At 28.6% G+C, this 25,153-nt stretch overlaps 1 protein-coding gene and 1 long non-coding RNA gene across 5 annotated transcripts in view; one reads left to right on the top strand and one right to left on the bottom strand.

The window, feature by feature from the left end:
- The window catches only part of LOC139425954 (uncharacterized), a 45,884-nt gene extending 32,815 nt beyond the window's left edge, over positions 1–13,069 (bottom strand). The window contains exon 1 of the long non-coding RNA XR_011637118.1: positions 12,882–13,069. This is a non-coding gene — a long non-coding RNA (uncharacterized lncRNA). The remainder of the gene's footprint in view (positions 1–12,881) is intronic.
- Positions 13,014–25,153, top strand: part of LOC107440803 (Cuticle-tanning hormone bursicon) — a 54,405-nt gene continuing 42,265 nt past the window's right edge. Inside the window, exon 1 of one of the 4 annotated variants that reach the window (XM_071182911.1) lies at positions 13,014–13,162. The gene's annotated coding sequence lies outside the window, so the exon portion shown is untranslated. Of the gene's footprint in view, positions 13,163–14,484; positions 14,626–25,153 lie in introns of those variants that run through there. The other 3 variants (XM_071182912.1, XM_071182910.1, XM_021144984.3) reach the window with 3 other exon arrangements.

Raw genomic sequence — 25,153 nt, 5'->3', positions numbered from 1 at the left:
AGACATGAGCTTATTAGCATTAAGGATATCTTTAAAATAAATATATTTAATCATTTTTGTGAAGGTAGTATCTTTTTCTTGCCTCCTGATTGGTGGTTTTTGTTTCAGTAAGTACTAGAATAACCAATTTCTTTCATTTAGTAAGTACTAGAATAACCCATTTCTTCCTTTCAGTAAGTACTAGAATAATCAATTTCTTTGATTTAGAAAGTACTAGAATAACCAATTTCTTTGTTTGTGAAAGTACTAGAATAACCAATTTCTTTGATTTAGTAAGTACTAGAATAACCAATTTCTTCGTTTCAGTAAGTACTAGAATAATCAATTTCTTTGATTTAGAAAGTACAAGAATAACCAATTTCTTTGTTTTTGAAAGTACTAGAATAAACAATTTCTTTGATTTAGTAAGTACTAGAACAACCAATTTCTTTGATTGAGTAAGTACTAGAATAACCAATTTCTTTGATTTAGTAAGTACTGGAATAACCAATTTCTTTGATTTAGTAAGTACTAGAACAACCAATTTCTTTGATTTAGTAATCAAGGATGTATGTAAATCCAGTTAAGTATTCTGCACGACAATCACGTCGAATATTTCTGAAACCAAAAACAAAAATGAAATCACTGTCGTCTGTGTATCCTCTTCTAAGCTGAATCAATATCGTTTATGGCAGGGTATTTTCGTAAAACTCCAACGCTTGGAAAGCCACAAAAAAAGAAAATCATGATTATTGCAAATGTGCAGTCGTGGACAAAAATATCATAACTACAACCACATCTGTACAATCTTGATAATCATAAGGAGCAACGGGGGCATGTGGATGAAGATATTCGTTTTGTTTGAAGTATTGAATGTCGAAATTAATGTTACTTTCTTGAGTTTTTTTGAATGACTAAATATTAATTATTTTAACTTTAGTCAGACAAGGTTTTGACCGCTATAAGGGTGGCAATTTATTTTAATACATTTTTGCTTTAATAAGAAGTAATAGACAAAACACAAAGACTCTGATAGACATGGTGCTTCATTGTGTTAAAAACATTGATTCATGTGTTCAACATTTGTAAGGTGTTAAATTAAACAAAATAACGCTTTAATTTAATCCTTTTTTTTACATTATTGCACGTAAAGATGCATTTTTGTGATTCATAAGAAAGCATCTTTCCTTTAATATTATTTGCTTTTGATTTATGCGAAGAAAGAAAAAACTTTTGGTAATATTACCATACTATATGGTAATGGTATTTATGGTCCCCCCCCCCCAATAATTTTGGTTAATGAAACCAAAATAGTTAAATCATTATTTGGTAATTTTTCCGTTCATATGGTAACGACATACCGAAAATTCTAGTGTTTTAAAAAAAAATATGGTTCTTATTATCACGTTTTCAGTAATAATGAAACAAAATTGAAGCGTAAATTCAACCAAATAAATGTTTTTTTTAAGTCATGCTCTAAGGTATCATGATGAAATCACAAAATTTTACCAAATTTGCCAAATTTTATCATATTTTATAAAACAAAGTTTCATTGCTAATTTTACCAAAATCATTATCACCTTGGTAAAAATTATCGAGCGTTTTGGTGTTACAATTGAGCCAGAAAGATGGTAAAGTTAACCATATTCTTACAGTTTTGACCATAATTTTATTTAGTGTAAGTTTCAATCTTAATGGTCCGAAAAGTTTGTGATATACATACAGATTGTCTAAAATTATTCTTTTTTTAGCTAAATCATACAGAAAAGCGAACTTTTCTATACGAGCATCTCATTTTTGGATTCCACATCCTCAAAATGAGAGGAGGGAAGGATAGCTGTAATATGGATAATATAGCGTATATAAAACATAATATGGATAGTTGAATTCAAAAATAGAAAATTTAAGTCTCCAAATATTATTTTTGCATTTATCTGGAGAGTGATCTTGAAAGCTAAATGCACAAAACAATTTTTATACCATTTATAGATTTTTTCGTGGAATTTTTTTTCCGGGTTGATTTTAAAGATAAACAGATAAAAAAGTTTTTTTTGGATATAAATTATGGTATATTGAAAAATCTAATTGTGCGGAGAGCACTTTATTTATAGAGGCTTCCAGTTCGATTTAAATGATCAAATACTAGTTCATTTTGTAACTAAAATGCGTATTTTAGGAGCTAACATAACACATAAAGGCGAATTTTACTTGTTAGCTACAACACAAAAATACCAATCTATCAATTTATAACTGAATATTTTTAGGTATCTTGTATAACACAAAAAAAAAAGGAATTTCTTTCGGTAACTCTAACATAAAAATCCAAATTTAATTTGGGAATTGCGCACGAAAAGGCGAATTTCGTATAGTAGCTACAACACAAAAATGTAAATTAAATATATAAAAAATAAAGCTTATATTACAAAATAATAGTTTAATGATACATTTAATGATTGAAATTCTTTATTTAATGCACAGTGTGCCAAATAAAATGGACCACCCTGAATAACTTTTGATTTAATGATCGAATCTTTACGTTTTAGGACTCAATCTTAATCACACTACTTCAAATATGCTAATTAATTAGTGCAAACAATACTTTAAGTTACGAAATCAGACACAAAGACGTACTCTTTCTGAATAAACATGCCTTTTTTCAACGGATTCGACAAATATGGACCCCAGACAGGTCAGGAGATTGGTCCAAAGTTTGGACCTCATAATGTTACTTTTAATTTTTGCATATTTCGCTAATTCAAGCATACAATTATCAAATTCGTTGATCCAAAGATAATTCCATCCAAACAATAAATTTCGGTAAATAATTATTTTTTATTATTTTATTAAATAACAGTCGAAAAGATTTTGAATCTTAAGGTTACAATTTTTTACATCATTTTATAATATGTAATTTTACATGGCAAAATACAAAATTTGATCGAAATCGGTTCCTGATAAATCGAATTCTAAAGAAGTCGTATATTTATTATCGTGTCTGATTTCGTAACTTAAAATATCACCTGCACTAATTAATTAGCATGTTTGAAGTCAACCCCTCGAACCATTAAGAATGAGTCCCAGAACGTGAAGATACGATCGTTAGATTAAAAGTTATTCAGGGTGATCCATTTTTTTTGGGTGCACTTTACAGTGATCAAAAAGAAAAAGCGGACTTCATGTTACCACACATTTACTAAAAAATACAAAACTGAAAAGAAAATTTTAACCGTATTAATGGTTTTCATTCCATGCTTTAACACGTTCAGTGCCAGCAGACAACAGTTGATTATCCTGAATGAAAGTGGTAAATGATAAAAATACTAACTTTTATATTAACTTTTTCTTCTTAACCAATCATTTTATTTCTTAAAATTCACGATAACTTTGTTTCAATAAACAATGTGTCATAGTCGGGAGGAAATATTATGTTTTTTGAGAGAATAGTTTAATGATAATACACATTTTGCTACCACTTGATCTGTTTTATCGACACAAACCACTAGGAAGAATTTGGCCACGCGCTAACGCTGAATCTTCAGCGAAAGTATTAAGGTTTAATGATACCAGATCTTAAGACATTTAATAAATTTTATGACACACTATTAAAACCAAATTTTATTGCTAATTTTTCCAAAATCATTACCAAAGCTCTTCGGTGAAAATGACTGACCCTTATCGCGCTTCCATAGATCCAGAAACACGGTAAATACTGCTATATTTTGGTAGCTTCGACAATTATTTTCTTCTCAGTGCATACAGTAATATAGCATAGATATTTCTGCTATTTGTCAAGGATATTATTATATAACCGCCTGATTTAAAATTTATATTCTTATTTTTAGTTATAAGCAATAAGATACTGTTTAACGTTATTTGGCCGTTACATTGGATCTGCTTACATCATGAGTGTACAAAATTGGCGATTTATTTCTTTTTTTAAACAGGCTTCTTGGCTCTGTTTTTAAAGTTTTTGTGGAAAGCTATTGAAATAATTTATGGTAATTCTTTGCACTAGAGAGAATAATAAATTTACTCTCAAATTTTAACAATAAATATAAATTTAAACTTAATTGTTGTCTCAGCTTACAGTTTAGATCTGTGCCACATTCAGAGTACTGCTCCATTAACAGTCTGATAACAATTAACAGTTTTCAGGTATTGTCTGTATAATGTCCACATCTGAGTTTTCGTGTAATCTGTTTCCAAAATAGTGAACATAAAACTATACTATGTAATATCATGATATAGGTAAGATGGTAACTAATAATGATATGATTGGGCTTAACAATACATAATAGAAGACATATAAATATCCATATAATCATATCTCTCTCTGTATATATATATANTGTTACAATTGACCCCACTCTCCCCTACTTAATAAATAAATTAACCAGAGCAAATGTAAGTTCATTTTATGAAGTTGAATTCATTTTATGTAATTGAAGTTCATTTTATGAAGTTATTGGTTATTATAAAATTATCGGTTTCAGTTCATATTATAAATTCTTAATCAAATACCCGAATTTAGATTTAATGCAAAATTTTTTACGTATTTCCCCATATCTCACGAGCTTTTAAAGCGAATTGAAAATTTTTTGTACACAAGTACGATGTATTTTTTTCAATCATTTTATTAAATAATATTATAAAAATAGTTTGAATTGTCAGGTATACAATTTTTTACATCATTTTTAAAAATATTATTTTAAATGTCATAAATGGAAAATACGCCATTTTGAAAATGGCGTATTTTTCAATATGGGGATCGCGCGAGATTAAATTAAACTTCCATCTTCCCTGTTCGATTGTAAACAAAAAATATCGATAGAGTACTTTCCAATTGTAAACCAACGTTAGCAAAAATAATTCATGAAAGGAGTAAAAGCATCTGAAATTTTAAAAACTCTCAGAGGATTTATGTTAGCCATTTTTATGTGTATCACCACTGGCAGAAGGCAAAATGGAGGAAAATTCCCTTTACTAAGTAACGTTTTCATTTCTGATTTCTAGACATGAGCTTATTAGCATTAAGGATATCTTTGAAATAAATATATTTAATTATTTTTGCGAAGGTAATGTCTTTTTCTTGCCTTCTGATTGGCGATTTTTGTTTCAGTAAGTACTAGAATGACCAATTTCTTTGATTTAGTAATCAAGGATGTATGTAAATCCAGTTAAGTATTCTGCACGACAATCACGTAGAATATTTTTGAAACCAAAAACAAATATGAAAGCAGCACTATCGTCTGTGTATCCTCTTCAAAGCTGAATCAATACCGTTTATGACAGGGTATTTTCGTAAAACTCCAACGCTTGGAAAGCCACAAAAAATAAAGAATCATGATTATTGCACATGTGCAGTCGTGGACAAAAATATCATAACTACAACCACATCTGAACAATCTTGATTATCATAAGGAGCAAAGAGGACATGTGGATGAAGATATTCGTTTTGTTTGAAGTATTGAATGTCGAACTTAATTTTACTTTCTTGAGTTTCTTGCATAACTAAATATTAATTATTTTAACTTCAGTCAGATGTTATGACAAAATTGCGGCAATTTATTTTAATACATTTTTGCCTTAATAAGAAGTAATAGACAAAATACAGAGGAAAAGACTCTGATAGACATGGTGCAGCACTGTGTTAAAAACATTGATTCATGTGATCAACATTTCAACATTAGTAAGGTGTCACATTAAACAAAATAGCGCTTTCATTTAATCCTTTTTTTTACATTATTGCACGCAAAGATACATTTTTCTGATTCATAAGAAAGCATCTTTCCACTAATATTTGCTTTTGATCTAAGCGAAGAAAGAAAAAACATCTGGTAATATTACCATACTATATGGTAATGATATTTATGGTTAATCCCCCCCTCATAATTTTGGTTAATGAAATATACAGTAATCAAATCAATCATTTGGTAATTTTTCCTTTCATATGGTAACGGTATACCATATATATATATACATATATATAAGAATAGCTGTATTCACAGAAATACAAACTTGAAGAAAAGAAAGTATTGGTATAAAAACGTGAATTCTTTGAGAGCTTATTTTTCTTCCGATTTTTAGAAGACCATAAAATTTAAATGTCACAAAAAGTGCTCGTTATACTCAGGTTTTTAAAGAGATAAATTTTTATGATTGGAAGTTTGTAAATTCTATTAGAGGTTTCAATCCACCATAGCAGATCACTGGTAACAAAGAAAACTCTTTGTTTCGAAACTTTTTTTTTTGTTGCTTTTAGAGTCTAACTTACCCTTTTGGGCTTAAATTTCGTAACATACATTTGAGCAATTATAATTTAGTTTAGAACAGGAAATCTATAAAAATATTTTACGGAACAGTTTTTATAAAATAATAAGTTTGGTTCCTTTTTAACTTACTACTTTTTGAAGGTGAATATTCGTCACTTTTATTTTAATTACTGACACCCTATCTCAATGAATATGTATGTATCATATCTACTATTACTTTACTCTATTGAAGTTAAGTAAAAATTAAGTTGAGCAGAATTTAACCAGCATATAAAGTATTAATATAAAACATGATTTCAGACATTTTTCTAAAAGTAGTTGTTTGAATTATTTATATATCCTAATGCATACTGAAATTTAAATCTACTAAATAAGGATTCAAAATGTTGCTACTAGATAAATTATAACGCAAAAACGATAGTAATTCAGTACTGTTGCAATTACTATACTACTTTGATATTTTTAATCTAATTTAAAATTTGCAATAGCATTTTTCTGAGAAATAATACTTTTAGAAGTTACGAATCATGTTTAAAGGTTCATGTATTAATAATTGTATTTATCTGCCCTCTTAAAATTAAATGTGGAACTTGTATTTATAGGGTAAATCTAGGAGAGATGGTCATAGTTCTTCAAATCGAAATAAAGGTACTAAGAATAGAGATAAAAAAAATATTTATGCATATTTCAAATTCTCATACATGTACTCAACATATTTTGAGCGAAAAAAAAATGTGAAAACAATTGTTTGAAGTTAAACTAACAAAAGGCCATTTCTCCTTATTGTCATGGCGAGATTGCCATCTACTACAGTTAAGGAAAATTAAAGTTAAAATATGAAAAATAACACATTTTATACATTTATCCATGAAAATCTTACAATACGCTGTAAGGTATGATTTTTATTTTGTAAAATAATTAAAAAGAATCTAACTAACAAAAAATAACTTACAGATATAATCAATTACTTTTTGAAAAAACTTAACTACATTTTTGGCACAGGATTTCTAAGTTTGTAGATGTCTCATAGAGCCATTTTATGCATTTTACACGTCTCAACAAGTCATTGTTTTTAGTTGTATCTTTGTATTGTTCATCACACATTAATACTCATCAAATTCTGAGTAATTAGAATCGGGGTAAAATGTATGCTCTATTGGATAATATGATAGGTCTGTAGAATCGGAATGTAATATGCAAAAGTCACACCATCCTCAAAAACTGTAAAAAGGTAGTTTTATTGCAATAAAAGGCCATGCATTTTTTTATTAGCCATTATATGTTCAAATTACGAAACGAAACCTATTAAAAACCATTAACGAACCCATAGATTTCGTAATTAGATTTATTTATTTGGAGATATTAAACGTGATTATAAAGACTAATTTGCTGAAATACATCTTATTTTCTTACTTTTGATCCCAATTTTAATTTTTTTCAATAATATGACTATGGGTATTAATGAAAACTTGCTCTCTCTCCTCTATTTTATGTGTCCATCTCTCTTTAAGTTGATGATGAAATGGTCACCAAATTTTATAGCGTCCTTTTACTATGATATTGCTCTGCATTTTGCTCAGGAACAAAGATTGCACTATATATATATGAGCTTTAATGGTTCAGTTAGTTGAAAAGTAAATATTACCTACGCATTGAAAAACAACAGCATACTTAATTTACAGAAAATATTTGACCCTTAAATAAATTAAATATTAAAATTCTACATCCTTTTTGTTGTCATGATTGTTGTTCTGTGCAGATTGATAAACAAATTAAATTCCTTCCTGCAAAATTGCATCTGATGCAAATATTAAAAATAAAAAAAATATCGGTGATATTTAAACTGGTCATCTGTCCTCGATTAGATATCTAACCTGGACTTATATATGATTTCAAAAGTACACTGTAAAAAAAGTGGTGTAATATCTCACCGAATTTGGCGTTGAAAACCCAAAAAATTGTGTAACGAAACATTTTATTTAAAAAAAACGAAAAATTCGCTAGATTTTAAATCATTTCCAGTGCTTCTGCAGTGAGGTAAGATAATCCATTTCATTTATCTAAGGAACTATGTTAGATAAAACTATGCAGTTATATTTGAAACTCAACAATTGTAGAAGAGGAAACTTAATCGTCAGCCTTAAATATTTAACCACCAATGGCGAAGGAAAATTGCGCGCAATGCTTTAAAAGGTGTAATTAATTAAATCTAAAGACCAATAAATGAAGAACAATTACATCAAGAATGCTGAGGCTGTTGGTGAATTATTTTCATTTCCGAGAACATCGATTTCAGCATACTTTGGATATCGTCAGATGACAACAATAGTTGGTTTAGAAATGAGTTCGAGATTGAGCGAGTTTGCTGCTGTCTTGCACGCTACTATACATCTACAATCAAATGTTTACCGTTATAAAATATATGCAAGTTTATAGTTGTATTATGAGGAAAATCAAATTTTAGTTTTTAAAAATGCATCACTTGTGCTAAATAATTCTATAATATTTAATTACTATCCATTTTATATTCTGATAAGCCGAATTCGAATTCTTCTTTATATTCCCTCTGTGTATGTTTGACTTACTTACAGTCCTTCTAAAATTCGTGTATATGCATCCTAAACTCGTATAGTATCTGACCTGACTTTTATGTGTATCATATTGTGTAACTAATTATTCATAAAAATATCTTACCTGATTTTTATGTGTAACATATTGTGTAACTAATTATTCGCAAAAATATCTTACCTGATTTTTATGTGCAACATATTGTGTAACTAATTATTAGTAAAAATATCTTACCTAATTTTTATGTGTAGCATATCTTATACTTTACATCAAAAGTAGTGTAAAAGAAAATACTTGGTGTTTTACTAAACATTTACACAACATTTGGTGTAAAGTAGTTGCCACCATTTTTGGCGTTGAAATGCACTATATTTTTTTTAAAAGTGAAGCTTTTCTAATAATTGACAACAAGGAGCTCTGACAAACTTTATGAAAGTTTGTTTTGTCTTTCTTTTTGAAAATACACGAAGAGCTTATTCTGAAACAATGGCACCTATAAGAATTAATTGAGAATAATAATAAAAAAAGAACAACGTGAAAGACAATCTTTGCAGCTATTCCTTAAATTATGTATTAACTAAGAAGAGACTTTGTACATTAATTATTTTATTCGAACCCGCAGAAAAAAAGTTAAATTACTGGAATGCATAGTAATCTGGTCGAAAAAACAACATAATTTTGGCTTATAAATCCAAAATATCCAGTATTTAAACCATTCATTTGGTAAATTTTCCGTTCATATGGTAACAGTTTACCGGAAATTTTGGTTTTCAAAAATATAATTCATATTACCCCACATTTTGTAAAAAATACAAAATTAAAAAGTATATTCAAGACTTTTATGCCATGCTTCAAGAAATCATGATAAAATTACCGAATTTCACCACATTAATCAAATTTTATCACAGATTATACATTATATTTTATCGCTAATTTTACTTAAATCATTACCAAAGACTGCGGTGAAAAATTGCCATGCTGTTTGGTGTTCCCATAGAGCCAGAAACGCGGTATATTTTCCCATATTTTGGTAGTTTTGAACAAACTTTTTTTTTCTCAGTGTAAGCTATCGTCCAATATGATTGTTTTTGCAACTAGTCAGCGAAAGCCATTTTTAAATAAGTCACGCAACTTTTCGCAGAACAAAGAAAGAAAAAAAGAGAAGAAAAAAAAAGAAACAAGAAAAAGACAATGTTTTCAAATATTTTGTGTGGATATTACGAGATTAATGAAGAGAGTTATCAGAAAACGGTCGTTAGCTATAAGATTCAAATTGAAACACATTTGTTTTATGACACAATTCGTTTTGCTGCTCAAAAAAAAAAAAAAAAAAAATTAGACCATTGGAAATAAAAGCTTCTATTAACTTCTTTGTACCCATTTTAACCCAAAAGCATCACTTATATTTTATAAACGTATGTAATTTTCTCAAAATAATTTATGTTCTAAAAACGTTTTTATGCTGCAATTTTAAATAAAAACAAAAATACATCAGTGAATATTAAAATTATTAATTTTTTTGCTTTCTAACTTGTTTCGTGTTTCATCATTGTAGTTGCCCGGGACCAAAGTTAGCACTCAAATTGAAAAGTAATTCCATCAAAATGTTATGATGAAATTTTTATTCTTAGTATAACTTAAAAATTAAATGGTCTACATGGATATGTAATAACGTAATCAACTAATCAAAACCAAAAGTGATGTACCTTTATTAAACTATTAAGAAATTTTATGACCTTATTACGTAAAATTTTAAGTAAACATATTGAAACATATTAAGTAAACATATTGAATATTCTTTTTCATAGTTAAAAATTAACTAGGTTATTTTAAGTTTTTGCAAGTTTCATTTATATTTGTTATGCTTATGTTAGTGCAAGTTAAATGCCTATGTTAAGTCACATAAGCATTTAACAGTCAACATAAACATTTAAAATAATTATTTAACATTGCGAGGAAATACCTGGAAATAACTTTTCGTACTATTGCTAAGTAATCCTTTTCTTAAAAAAAACATATAATTTTTATAGCAACGGAAAATTAAATAATAATTTTTAAAAAATTAGTATTAGTAGATATAAAAGTTGCAATGATTACTGAGCTTAACGATTCAGTTTAAATAAATCTGAATGGAATCGTGAACAAAATCTGGGAAATCAAATCTGTGTTGACGGATTTTGGATTTGTTTAATTGAATAGCTTTATAATTGATGATTTTAGACAAAAGAGCGAAAAAAAACAAAAAAATCAGAAAATACATATCGATTTTAATCATGAAAAAGTAAATAAGAAAAAAGCTTGAGAAACTATTTTTTTGAAAAAGAAAACATTTAAATAATTTATATACATATTTCAATTTTTTTTCACTATATGTATACAATACGCAAAAAAACAAAACAAAAATAAACAAAACATACTGAATAACTTTTGATCTAATCATCGGATTTTCACGTACAAGGGAGTCAATCTTAAAGCTTTGACCTCAAATAAGCTAATAAGTTAACTTTTTCCGGTTATATGTTAAAATGACCGAACTAAATTTAAAACTTCAATCTGATGTTCAATCTGATAGCAAATACGAGCGATATAACTTGCACATTTTAACCTATTTTCGTTCTTTCTTTTCAATATGCATTAAAATAATTTTGCTTGCAATTAGCCGAATTTATTTAGAGTTTCTAAAAGAAAAAGAACAGGAATACAGTGACAAAAAATTGCTAGAAACTCGTACCGTAATTTTGTCAAATAGTTAAGAATACAAGGGCATGTAGAAACGCAATATAGTGCGAATTATCAGAAATTTTTTAGTGAGACAAATTACACGATATTAAAATTTCAAAAACTGACATTAAATTTAACCTTAAATTAATTTCTCTGAATGTGCACATGACGTTAATTTGTTGAGTTTGTTAATCTTAAATTGAATTACATAAACATTTTAGTTAAACTATAAATAAACATGTTATCAAGGGAGTCAAATCTACACTTTCAAAAAATCAGTTTTGAATCGAATCGCATCATTATAAACATTTATTTAATTCAAGTTTTTTTTCCTTCCTTTTTAGGTTAAACCATATTATTGTCTAGTTAATATGGTTTAATAAACATTTTTGTATGGTTTCAGCGAATTTGTTAAATATGAATCAATATTTTTACGTATATGATTCCCCTGATTTATCTCTCTCGGCCACTGTTCTTTTTTCTAGTCTTGTTTTTCATCTTCTTTTTCTCTTGGCTGCTGTGGTCTTTCCAGTTTTGTTTCTCACCTTTATTTTTTTCATTTTTCGTTGGCAACTTTACGTTTTTTTACTTCAAATAATTTTTGTTTCTTCTCATTTACGTCTGGCAAGTCTTGCAAATGGCAGCCTATTTTGAGATGCTTGAAATATGTCAATTTTTTTGTTGTTGCTTTTTATATATTTTTGAAGCGAATGAAATTTTCAGTCTGGTAATATATGACACACTTCCAGAAACATGTGTTCCAAGAAATCATGCTATAACGTATTTAAATTAGAGCCAAAGAAGGGTACCTTGGCATCGTGACATTGGATGGGTATAGCTACTTAAAAACCAAAATAAACACGCGAGTTAGCTGTAATCTTAATCGATAGTTAAAGAGAACCAAATTGCCAAGGAAGTTTAAAGTGATATTAAAGTCAGTGCATTATGTAGGTATGCTGATATTAATGGTACTATTAAGTTATTAACTGAATTGAACTTTAAGTTCACCGAACTTTTATTTTTGGCTCATAAAAATATTCATGGAGCAATAAACATTCCTCTTTCACAAAAAGCATCTAACTGGCTCTAACGATTTATGAAAAATCATTTCTTTCCCTAAACGAGTGCCCACCCTGTCATTTATTCATTTGTGCCTTTTGTCATTCCCCGAAATCTGAAAAGGACCTTCGGTTAGTGATATTATATCCACCCAAAGACCAAGATTCGTTTCCCAATCTTTTTTGTACCATAAGAAGGATTTTTTCTCATAAAAGTATGAAAAGGATCTGAAATCAGTGAAGAAGAGAAAAAGAGTCGTCACTGATTATGAAAAGGCTTTACCTGCTATGATAGATGAAAGATATCCCAAGTAGGTGTGTCTGAAGCACGTGTCCAAATGACGTCACGACTGAGGGATCCGCCCTTCCTCTAGGGATAGCCGTGTTCCTGAAATTCCGGTGTACATACACATCCATCAGATTTGAAGAATATCAGACTACAGAACGAGGTGAATATTCAGAGCCGGTGTTTCAGATGCGCAGATCTCTTCCAAGTCGTGACACTTTATACACGTTAAATGTGGACCATTTTTTTTCTTCTCTTTCGCTGGTGGTAGACAAGAGGTGAATATTCTTGCTATTTGATAATCTCCCTATTAAATAAATTTATATTTATATTAAGAAAATACATGTATAGCTAGTAGTTTCTTTCCAGTCAATTATATAAAAATTGTTAAGATTATATTCAAAAAAATAATGAAGTACCTTTTGATATTCTACATTTAATATTTAAAATTTTTTCTTCTTCTTAAAATACATGTATAGCTAATAGTTTCTTTCCAGTCAATTATATCAAAATTGTTAAGATCATATTTAAAAAAATAGTGAAGTACGTAAATATTAAGTGGGCGACCTTTGTGCTAAAATACAAAACTAAGGCAAACAACGTTAAAGAGCACTTTTTTGTGCTCTTTAACTTTGTTTGCCTTAGTTTTATAATGAAGTACGCTTTGATTTCCTACATTTAAAATTTTTTTTAAAAAAAATACATGTATAGCTAATAGTTTCTTTCCAGTCAATCATATCAAAATTGTTAAGATTATATTCGAAAAAATAATGAAGTACGTTTTGATATTCTACACTTAATATTTTTTTAAAAAAAGTACATGTATAGCTAATAGTTTCTTTCCAATTATATCAAAATTGTTAAGATTATATTTAAAAAAATAATGAAGTACGTTTTGATATTCTACATTTAATATTTTTTTAAAAAAAATTCATGTATAGCTAATAGGTTCTTTCCAGTCAATTATATCAAAATTGTTAAGTTTATATTTAAAAGAATGAAGTACGTTTTGATATTCTACATTTAATATTTTTAAAAAAAATAAAAATACATGCATAGCTAATAGTTTCTTTCCAGTCAATTATATCAAAATTGTTAAGATCATATTTAAAAAAACGTTTAGTACGTTTTGATATTCTACATTTAATATTTTTTTTAAAAAAATAAATATCAAAAGCAATTTTATGTAGTTAACGGATTGTATATTTTTTTTAATTAGAGAGTTTTATAACCAATTTTAAGAGACTACGGGAACGCTTCAATTTCTATGAATTATTAAGATACAAAACAACATGTTTTTACAAAGCAACATGTTTTTACAAAACAACATGTTTTTACAAAACAACATGTTAATTGCTATAAAANACCAAAGGAGGATTTTTTCTCATAAAAGTATGAAAAGGATCTGAAATCAGTGAAGAAGAGAAAAAGAGTCGTCACTGATTATGAAAAGGCTTTACCTGCTATGATAGATGAAAGATATCCCAAGTAGGTGTGTCTGAAGCACGTGTCCAAATGACGTCACGACTGAGGGACCCGCCCTTCCTCTAGGGATAGCCGTGTTCCTGAAATTCCGGTGTACATACACATCCATCAGATTTGAAGAATATCAGACTACAGAACGAGGTGAATATTCAGAGCCGGTGTTTCAGATGCGCAGATCTCTTCCAAGTCGTGACACTTTATACACGTTAAATGTGGACCATTTTTTTTCTTCTCTTTCGCTGGTGGTAGACAAGAGGTGAATATTCTTGCTATTTGATAATCTCCCTATTAAATAAATTTATATTTATATTAAGAAAATACATGTATAGCTAGTAGTTTCTTTCCAGTCAATTATATAAAAATTGTTAAGATTATATTCAAAAAAATAATGAAGTACCTTTTGATATTCTACATTTAATATTTAAAATTTTTTCTTCTTCTTAAAATACATGTATAGCTAATAGTTTCTTTCCAGTCAATTATATCAAAATTGTTAAGATCATATTTAAAAAAATAGTGAAGTACGTAAATATTAAGTGGGCGACCTTTGTGCTAAAATACAAAACTAAGGCAAACAACGTTAAAGAGCACTTTTTTGTGCTCTTTAACTTTGTTTGCCTTAGTTTTATAATGAAGTACGCTTTGATATCCTACATTTAATATTTTTTTTTTAAAAAATACATGTATAGCTAATAGTTTTTTTCCAGTCAATTATATCAAAATAGTTAAGATTATATTTAAAAAAAATAATGAAGTACGCTTTGATAATCTACATTTAATACTTTTTTTAAAAAAATACCAGTATAGCTAATAGTTTTTTTCCAGTCAATTATATCAAAATAGTTAAGATTATATTTAAAAAAAATAATGAAGTACGTTTTGATAATCTACATTTAATATTTTTTAAAAAAATACATGTATAGCTAATAGTTTCTTTCCTGTCAATTATATCAAAATTGGTAAGATTATATTTTAAAAAAATAATGAAGTACGTTTTGATATTCTAAATTTCAATATATTTTTTTTTTTAAAATAAAAGTTAAGAGCAATTTTATGTAGTTAACGGATTGTATATTTTTTTATTTAAAGAGCTTTAAGACCAATTTTAAAAGATTGCGGGAACGCTTTAATTTCTAGGAATTATTGAGATATTTTTACAAAACATGTTAATTGTTATAAAACATTTGAATAGAAGAATAATTATTTAGTTAAAGTGAAAAAAATTAAATAAAGTTAGCTAATATGAATAAAATATTACTTTATTTTCTTGAAGACAAATTATTATGAAAAAAAGTTCATTAAAAGCGTTTTTATGAAAACCCTTAAATTATTTCGTTGTGGGTACTTGTAAATTTATGTATTTCTTATTATAAATAGATCCTGAGGCGATATGCCACATTGTTACAGGTTATGGTTTGTCTGTATAATTTATTTTATAACCAGCGTTTTATTGTTGTTTCATTTAGCGGATTTGCAGCTTATAATTTTAAACTCCGCACAGCGTAATTTTGAGTCTAACTATGAAAACAAGGGACAAACTCGGAAAACAAGGAACTTTAGAAATTAAACTAACCCACATTTTTGTTCCGTGGATTAGGAAACAAAAAAATCTATCACAGTTAAAATTGCAGCGAATTTGCAGCTGCAGCTTTTAATGTTTATCTCCGTAGCTGTGCAGTTTTGAACTCAACTCTGAAAACAAGGGATAAACTAATAAATCGAGGAACTTCAGAAGTTAAAATAACTCATATTTATATTCGATGGATAGGGAAACTATGGAAACCTTTCGCAGTTAGCCATATACCGGATTTGCAGCTTTTAATGTTTTAACTCCGTACCAATATTAATTCTGAGCCTAACTCTGAAAATTAGTACAAACTAGGAAGACAAGGAACCTCAGAAGTTAAACTAACCTATAATTATGTTCTGTGGATAGTGGAACCACGAAACCTTTTAACAGTTAACCGTAGGTATGATCAGCATACCCATGGGGGATCCTTCGTGATAATACGGTGATTTATGCTAGCTAAAAACCGTGTACAAATCAATTAGCAATATTTAAAGCTTAGTAGCTTTGATAGGAAGTGAGCCTTTTTATGTTCTCTATCCATCACCTTAAATCTTGAAAACTGATTCAGTACATTTGAGTTTATATTTTTTCTAGGATATCGTGAAGATATCGCTATCAGTGACAATGTTATAAAGTATCTATCTCAGTAACATCGTTTACCTTAAGATTAACGTAATCAATAACTAAATCTTAACTAAATTTATCATCTAATCTTAACATAACTTAACTTAACGTAATCAATAACTAAACTTTCCATCCATCCTGATTTTGTATGGGAATGTGAACAGATTACAGTTTCCTTTGTTTACATTAAGTTTACAGTAAGCATACTCATATATCACTGCTATTTAAATATGTGAACATAAAATATATAGTGATTTATGTGTTTGTCTTCACTTTATAAATGTCACAAATTGACATCCTTAATCTTTATCGGTATTAAACTATAATTTTTTATCATTTTTTTTCTGACTGCGATGCAGGGGAAGCCATTTAAAAGATGATTGGTAAATAATACTTTTTTGAAATTATTTTAGCTCCCTATCCCTTATAATTTTTTGAAAATATTTGATGAAATTCTTTACAAACTGTATAGCAAAATAAGGCAGTTTATAAATTAAAAATAATTTTCTTTCACTGGGATCATGCGCATTTGTTTTTTTATTGTTTTGTTATCATTTAGTGAAGAATATTAAGAAGAAAAATACCAGCATAGTATTAAAACAGATTTTCGAAACTTTCATTGAATTCAAATTTTCTATCAGCTTTAGGAGACTGTCCTATAGTTATGTCTTATAAATGCAGACAAGCAACAAGGCAATTTTCTTTTTGTTTCGAAGCCAGCATTTTTTAAAATTTTTTATTAACTTTGATTTTAAGATTATATTTTCCATTTTTTTTCCTTTTTGTTTACTTACTATTGGTCGCTTTTCTTTCATTCTTCCCTCTCTCCTGTACTTAATAAATCTGTTGTATTAATTTTTTTTGTTCTTCAAAATTCACTACATCCTATTATTATTAAGAAGTCTAAATGTCTGGGGAGATTTCCGTATCCTGATCTGTGGCAGAATAATTGCCAAGTCTTGGCAACTTCCGGGCAACGGCCAGCGAGAAACTAAAAAAAAAAAACATTACAGAAACGGACCAACTCGAAATGTATAACTCGTAGCCAACCTCGCACAAATATCTATATGTTTTTTTTTTTTGTAAAAAAAATTATAAGTTTAAAATCTATTTGGCGCCTTGGCGATTGTAGTTGGCGCAACAGACCACGATACGGAAATATCCCAAAATATCTGAATAAGCTTCGCATATTTTCGAATTTTGGATGCAATTAATATTTTTTTGACAAAAAAGTTATAAATTTTTTTATTCCACGTAGACATGAAGAGCATAGTGTTAAGGAAACTTCAGTTCAATTGTGAAAAATGTTCTTGTGATGTATAGAAACATTAATCTATTTTTATGAAAGACATAGTTGAAGAGCGTGTAGAAAGTTTCATGCCACTTTTAAAATCAGCTCTATAATAGGCTTAAACATTGTTTACAGAGTATATATTCTTTTTGAAATCGGGCTGTATTTACTTAAAGGAATTAATTAGTGTTATATTCTTACCAAGGATCGTTGTGCGCGCCTGAACCTGAAAAATAGAATTTTTTAAAAATCTCATTTCGAAGTTATTTTTCTCAAAATCTCTTTAAATCAGTATAGATTTATTTTCATAACTGCATCAATCTAGTTTCACAAAAAGTGTTTTTTTCTGTTTCGTTTAAAAGATAAATAAAAGCATAGAACTGGCAAAAAAAATATACTAGTTTGTAATTTTCAGACGCGCACGTGATTAGCTATTTCAAATCCCAAACATATTTATTAGAAACCAGATTTGAAGAACGGCAATATGATTGCAATCCATTTAAATTGTGTGACAATTTTTTCATAAACTTGTTTGGTTTACATAAAATTAAAAATTTGCATGCATAAAATAATATAAATGTGGTAGTGTATTGTAATTTTTTTCTAAATAAAGTTTTGTAAAATTTTTTCCATTGACTAAAAAACGTTAACTATGGTTAAAAAGAATTTTTTTTTCTTCCGAAAACCTTATACAATAAAAATCATAATTCTCTAGATTAATTTCTAAAGAAATGTATGGAAAAATTATTTTATTTCAATGATTTTTTATATGTTACCAATAATGTGTGTAATCCGGCATTCCTTAGAATGCCTAATAATTGTATAGAAAGCCTAAAATCGACCAGCAATCTAAATTTAAATACAGCAAATAATAATTTTAGGCTAATAGAAAATTATTTGCCAAAAAATTAAATCCCTCGTTTGCCTTATAAGGCAATTTCAATCATATTTTCTCACCGTCACAATATTTTTCACTCTCTGAAGCTTAATGATATTCGAGTATTATAATCCACTCAAGCAGAAAAAATGTATTTGTATTGACTAACTGTACAATATTACTCAAGTCGGGTGTGACTATACCGTGCCAAACTTAGGATAAAATCTGACGATTATAGAAACTATATTTGACTCCAAAACATAAGGAAATAACTTTCAATATTTGACAGTTTATAACTGTTTTTTATAAAACAGTTTTTCTCTCTTTTTCTTACTAATTATATACAGATTAAAACTGTCAATCCGAATTCTAGTTTTTGCTGTGCAGTTTAACTTATCGTAGGAAAACTTAAAAATCATTTTCAAAATCATTTTGCAATTATTTTCTATACTTGCTCTTTACTTCTCAGAAATTATTTTATCTTTCTGACTAAACATTGCATAAATAAAATTAAGATTCGACTTCATTGTCGAATTGAAACTCTAACTGATTATTATCTGGCTTTAGATATAATTTATCACTAAGTGAAATTACCAGACGTCTTCATAAGGGTGGGCCACTATAGTTTTAAAGGTTTTTACACTTAAATATGATTTCAATGAGTAAAAACTTTTAAGATCAAGGCAGTTTTAACATTTTTCTTTACAACCGAACACTAGACCTGTTGTGGCTCAGGGGACAGAACCTTCGTCCCTCAATGAGATGACCTCTTTGTGATTTTAATGACCGACACTCCTGTTTGGTATTTTTTTAAACGAAGAAAAACACGATTTTTGACTTTTCTAGTATAGGTAACAAATTTTTTACGAATTAAAACTGCAACCAAAAGAAAAACCTACAAAAAAACGAAAGAAAAAAGGAGAGTGAGTCGTAAAGGCCGTTGGATTGTAAATTTGCACCCTGGCTCAAATCCGGGTGTTAACTGGTCATGTGAAGTTAGCTCTCAGCTCGCGCCTATCACAGTGCTGCCATAGATATTTTATATAGTTTTTTTGTTGTTGGAATAACAGAGTTTTTTGTTAAAAGAACAGTCTGTTTGTTAATATAATAGTACAGGTTTGTTAATATAATAGTAAAATACAGGCATTCGTTATTAAATAACAGTATTTTCTGTGAAATAAACATCATTATACTAGAACACCAGTTCACTGTTTTTTTCTGTAAATTAAAAATATTTTTTTTTACTCTATAGGACGTTCAAATATTAAAAGAGAGATATTTAATCTTTACAACACTGTTCGAAATTTCTTGGTTAAGATGTTTAAATAACAATTCATTTAATTGTTATTTTACCACATTCAAATAAAACAGTCAAATAACCGTAAATGAGATGGTATTCAAACTGCTAACCGTAAGAAAATTGGTTTATTAACTGCTTTAATCTATTACGGTTAAACAATCAGAATTGTATCGCACTAACTGGGCCTACCTAGTGAAGCCTCTTAGTTCCTTGCAGTTTGGTACATACCAGGGCTGTCCAACTGGCAGCCCGCCAGCACATATTGTGCGGCCCGCCAACTTCTTATTCCTCAGCCTCGGCCTCAGTTTTCCCATTAAAATGTAAGCAAATTGTCTTATTATCCTTCTGTTCCATTGTTTTATAATTAATAATTCAACTATTAATTGTTATTGTATAAGAGGTTATTGTTCATCTTATTCAAACTGCGGCCCGCCAGGTGATCAGTGACCGGATTTCTGGCCCGTGGGCTCTTTGCAGTTGGACAGCCCTGGTACATATTATAGCCGAGAGGGCTAATCTGTCAATCTCATGCGAACAGAACGGGGGTTCAAGACCCCCCGTTAACACCACAATATTTCCTTATTCCTTTAAACACGTAGAGTTTCCAGTGTCTTGCAATTCTAAATTTGTGACCCTGTACTTTTCTATTTGTGATTAGAATATGATACTCTCATTCACTCATAAATATTCTCTTACTCTCTTTCACTGCGCTAAAAAGCTGCTCTCCAAGTCCAGTTAAATTTCTTTTTTATGGCTTTGAAATGATGGCTTTGAAAAAATGTTTTTTACCGTAAATTTTACGGTTAATTGGATGGACATGCTGCCGGTTACTTTTACCATAACTTTAGAAGGAAAATTCTAACTGTGTACCAATAAGTAGATGTCTTCATAATATCTTATACGCCTAGGTATGAATATTTATGAGTGTTCAATGTCATTTCATTTCGTGATACCATAATTAAATTCATTTTGTTTAATGATATACTAAAATTTTGATCAAAGAATCAAATGCGATATATAGACAGCGGTACGTGATTTTTATTCTTTTTTTTTTTGCGAAATTTTACTTATTTTTGAAAATAATTGTCAAGCTTATTTAATGTTTTAAAATTTATGTTTTGAAAATAACTTTCATGTTCTGAAGGAAAAATTGCTTTTCAAATGAAATTTAGGGAAATTCACATTCGTTTATAATAGTACTGTTACATACGTTCAGTAAATGAATGCATGCATAAAATTTTTTGTAATAACTATTAAATGCATGCGAAAAAATAATAATACATTATGGTATCATTTGTACTCTTTGCTTATATTTTCCTATTCTAAAGTATTATTCATAACTCAATCGTAAACATATATTTTTTTCCAATTTAAAACCTGCAATTAGTTCTTCACCTTACACCTATCAATCAATGAAATGTCAAATAAACTGAGTGAAATGAACTCTAATTTCTTGTTGATAATTTTGGGCTTTGCTTAAGTTAGATCAGGTTTATTTAAGCCACATTTGCCTGAAGTTGTTTTGCAATTCGACTTTGAAAGAATGCATTTGTAATTTAAACTCTAAAATTAATAAAAGAATTTTCCAGAAGGACATATCCTAATGAATATTAAATATCACGGTGATAATTAACAACTGTTTATTTTCGGCTAAGCACCTTTCTTTCAAAAACAAGTTTCAAATGAAAAAGGAATGCTGATGGAAGGGATTTCGTTTTTCTAACTGTGCAGCTTATCTTAAAAAAATTAGTGTCATACTTTTCGACAGTTTTAAGATATTCAAAGATTGCTATAGAAATTTTTTTTTAATCATTTATTTATAATTTAATGAAAATTTAAAAGTATTTCTCTTAATCTAATGTAATTTGTTCGGCATAAGTAATAAAAATACAGAAATATGCTTGCACTTTAAAAAAGGGAATTCGAGTTTTAAGAAACTTTCTTCGTTTTGACGAAACTATTTCTAGGTACATGCTCCCAGCGAACATTTCTTCAAAATGACGAAATGTTCGTTCACTCCTACGAGGAAACGAATTTCGTCAATAGAAAAGAAATATTTAATCATTCTATTTTTTTAAAAAAAAAATTAAAAATAAAACCTTAATAACACAAGAAAGGCAGGTAGAGCAGGGAGGTAAAATGACATTCATGCCCGGGATCTCCCTGGTGCGTGGTCAACTCCTTAACCACCAACATAGGACGGTTGGCTTATGTTGTCACTTTATTTTCAAACGTCTAGTCTTCATCCTAGTTTTTTCATTCTAGTTAACTATCCCCCTCAATGCACTACGATAAGATTTCGAGAAATGAAAAAGGTTTGGTTAGTTACTTTTTATTAGCCATGCATTTTTTATTTATTTATCAGATAATGTAAACGTCACGGACACTTTTTTAAAAATTTTCATTTCTGAAAACGTTATTAAATTTTATTTAGCTACTGTATTATCTAACTATTTAGCTACTGTATTACATAGTACTACCAATAAGTTGTAATAACAAATGATTTTTTAGCTGTAGTAATATGTGCCACAGTTGTTACTACAATATTATAATTAATCATGTCGTTAAAACAAAATCCTAACTTATAAATATTGTCGCGCATCATAACAAAATTGAATATATTTAAGAACATTTGTTAGCTAATTATTAAAATATAATATTATTAAAATATAATATTATTAAAATATATGATAAAGAAAGTTTAAATGATAGACAAGTTGTAAAAACGTAAGAAAATTAAATCCATTTAGTATTACACACAATATGATTATAATAAATATTGTTTTGAATTTTTATTTCAAAAGACGATATATTATAAAAATATGTAATAGAATTGAACAAAAATGATTAATAAAATGCCCAAAAGTTGAAAGCATTTTAGAATATTATACAGACTGTCACATTTTATTGAAATTAAGTATATTTAGGGGTATTTTTTAAGAAATGTTAGTACAAGAAATATTTTGCACTCATTCTTTTTTCAAGCTTAATTAAAGTATTATTAAGTATATTTAAAATAATTAAAAATCGTTTTAGATTTTCTGATGAGATGCTTAGAAACTAAAAGTATTTAAAAGTGTCAGACTGTGCTCTAAATATTTCAATTTATTTTAAGAAAAAACAAGATGTTGGATTTTCGCCTAATTTTGAGCTTTTGTTTGAAACAGACTGAGAGACTATTAATGTATGTTTCATTAGTATGCTGCATTCGAACCGCATTTACCCACATTGGATCATAAGTTAGAGACCTCTTATTGTCTGGCTAACCGTGTGAGTTTTCGTAGTTTTTCTTTTCGTGTAACAAAAGTGAAGGCTAATTTCCCTATAAAAGTCTTCTATAAAAGTGGTCTCGACTCGTTGCTCTATACAAAAATTGTCTTGTCTTGAGGGTTGAGCTCAAAATTACAAGGTTAGAGAGTTAACACAGGTAGCCGTCGAACCGATAGTGATTGGTTGTCTAATGTCTATTACTAAATATAATGCAGGGGTCTGTTGAGAAGAAATTTGGGTCCGTTAACGGACCCTTCACAAAATATCTTTTCATAAAAACGAACCCTTCACAAAATAGTTTAACTTAAAAACGGTCCTTTCACAAAATAATTTATCTTTTAATCAGACCCTTCACAAATTTGTTTATCTTCATTATTGTTTAGTTAAACGAATAAACCCTTCCCAGGGCAGAAAACAAGAAAGACAGAGGTAAACGAATGCATCTGTCTCGGCAGACGCTTCTTCCTTTATTCGTCCGAAATGAATATTCTGCGTTCAGCAGTATAGGCTAAATACCAAATATTTGTATGTTGCATCTCTACTTTTGAAGCAGAAATTGCTGTTTATTTTTGAAAATTTAATTTTTTTTATTATAATTTTACACTGCTGAGTATAATCTTGTATCTATTTACAATTTAAAAACTCCTTGAAAAAGTTCCTGCTGTAACCGGACCCTATTTGCACAAATTCATAAAAGCAGGACCCTAGTTGAAAGAATGTGACTTAACGCTTATTTTATATTCACAAGTTACGAGTAATTTTTTCACAATTTTACAAAAAACCGGACCTTTCACAAAATGCCTGGACAGACCCCTGTAATATAAGTTTCGGTATGGTTTGAACGGTTTTGTACCACGAGCAGTCATCCTGTGCACTTTCCTTTCTCACCGTGTTTTTCTTTTTTTTTGAAAAAAAGTCAAGTTATGAATAATCACACAACTAGATGATCTGTGCACCATTTAGCTAGCGTATAACTGTTTTACAGTTACATTTTATAAAGCTAAATGAGAAACTTACATATAGTTTTACTACAAAATATGAGTATTTATGTATCGGAAATAAATGAAACATAATAATTTCTCTTTTAATTAAAAACTTCCTTCGCTTCAAAAATATATAAATAATAAATAACAGTCCTGTTTATATATTTTTGAAGCGAATGTTTTTAATCAGGAATGATTTAAATCAGCGAATGTTTTTAATCAGACAATATTGTTCTTGGGATCATTTGATTAACATGGCGCGTAGAGTTTTTAAAAAGTGCTTAAAAGTGCTTATTTTCGATTTTTGTTCTTTAAAAGCCCCTAAAGGTGCTTTTTGCATTGGGTGTTTTTAAAAAGTGCTTAATTTTCCAAAGGAGATTTTTTTCTTTACCATGTCTATTTTCGCCACGTATTATGCAAAAGCGTGTTTTTCACATTGTTCTATTCAATGTTTTCACCACATTCAACACTATGAAAGCGCTAATCGTTTTACATGTTCGATTAAATACTTGCAAGTCCGCATGTGAGTTTACTGAGCTGGGGCTCGGTGAGATTCTTGCTCTCTCATGTGCAACTCTGCTGCATTTTGCAAGATATTCTCAATTTCAGGATTCATTTTCCACGCTCTGATATCAAACCGAATAATATCTTGATCATTTTATAATAGCTAATATAATGAAAAAAAAAGTTCTTTGTCAGAAACCAGTTATTTTATCATAATCATGCAAAGTCTTTGAAAATTATTTTGGCATTTTGTTAATGTATATAGCGCTTTTTTTTTTGAGCTCTTAAAAAGTACTTAAAAGGTGCTTATTTTTTGTTGAAATATTTGGCTACGCACCCTGTTTAATAACAATTACTTATAAAGT

This window comes from Parasteatoda tepidariorum, chromosome 7, assembly GCF_043381705.1.
Source record: "Parasteatoda tepidariorum isolate YZ-2023 chromosome 7, CAS_Ptep_4.0, whole genome shotgun sequence".
Lineage (NCBI taxonomy): Eukaryota > Metazoa > Arthropoda > Arachnida > Araneae > Theridiidae > Parasteatoda > Parasteatoda tepidariorum.
This window is presented reverse-complemented; position numbering and strand designations above follow the sequence as displayed.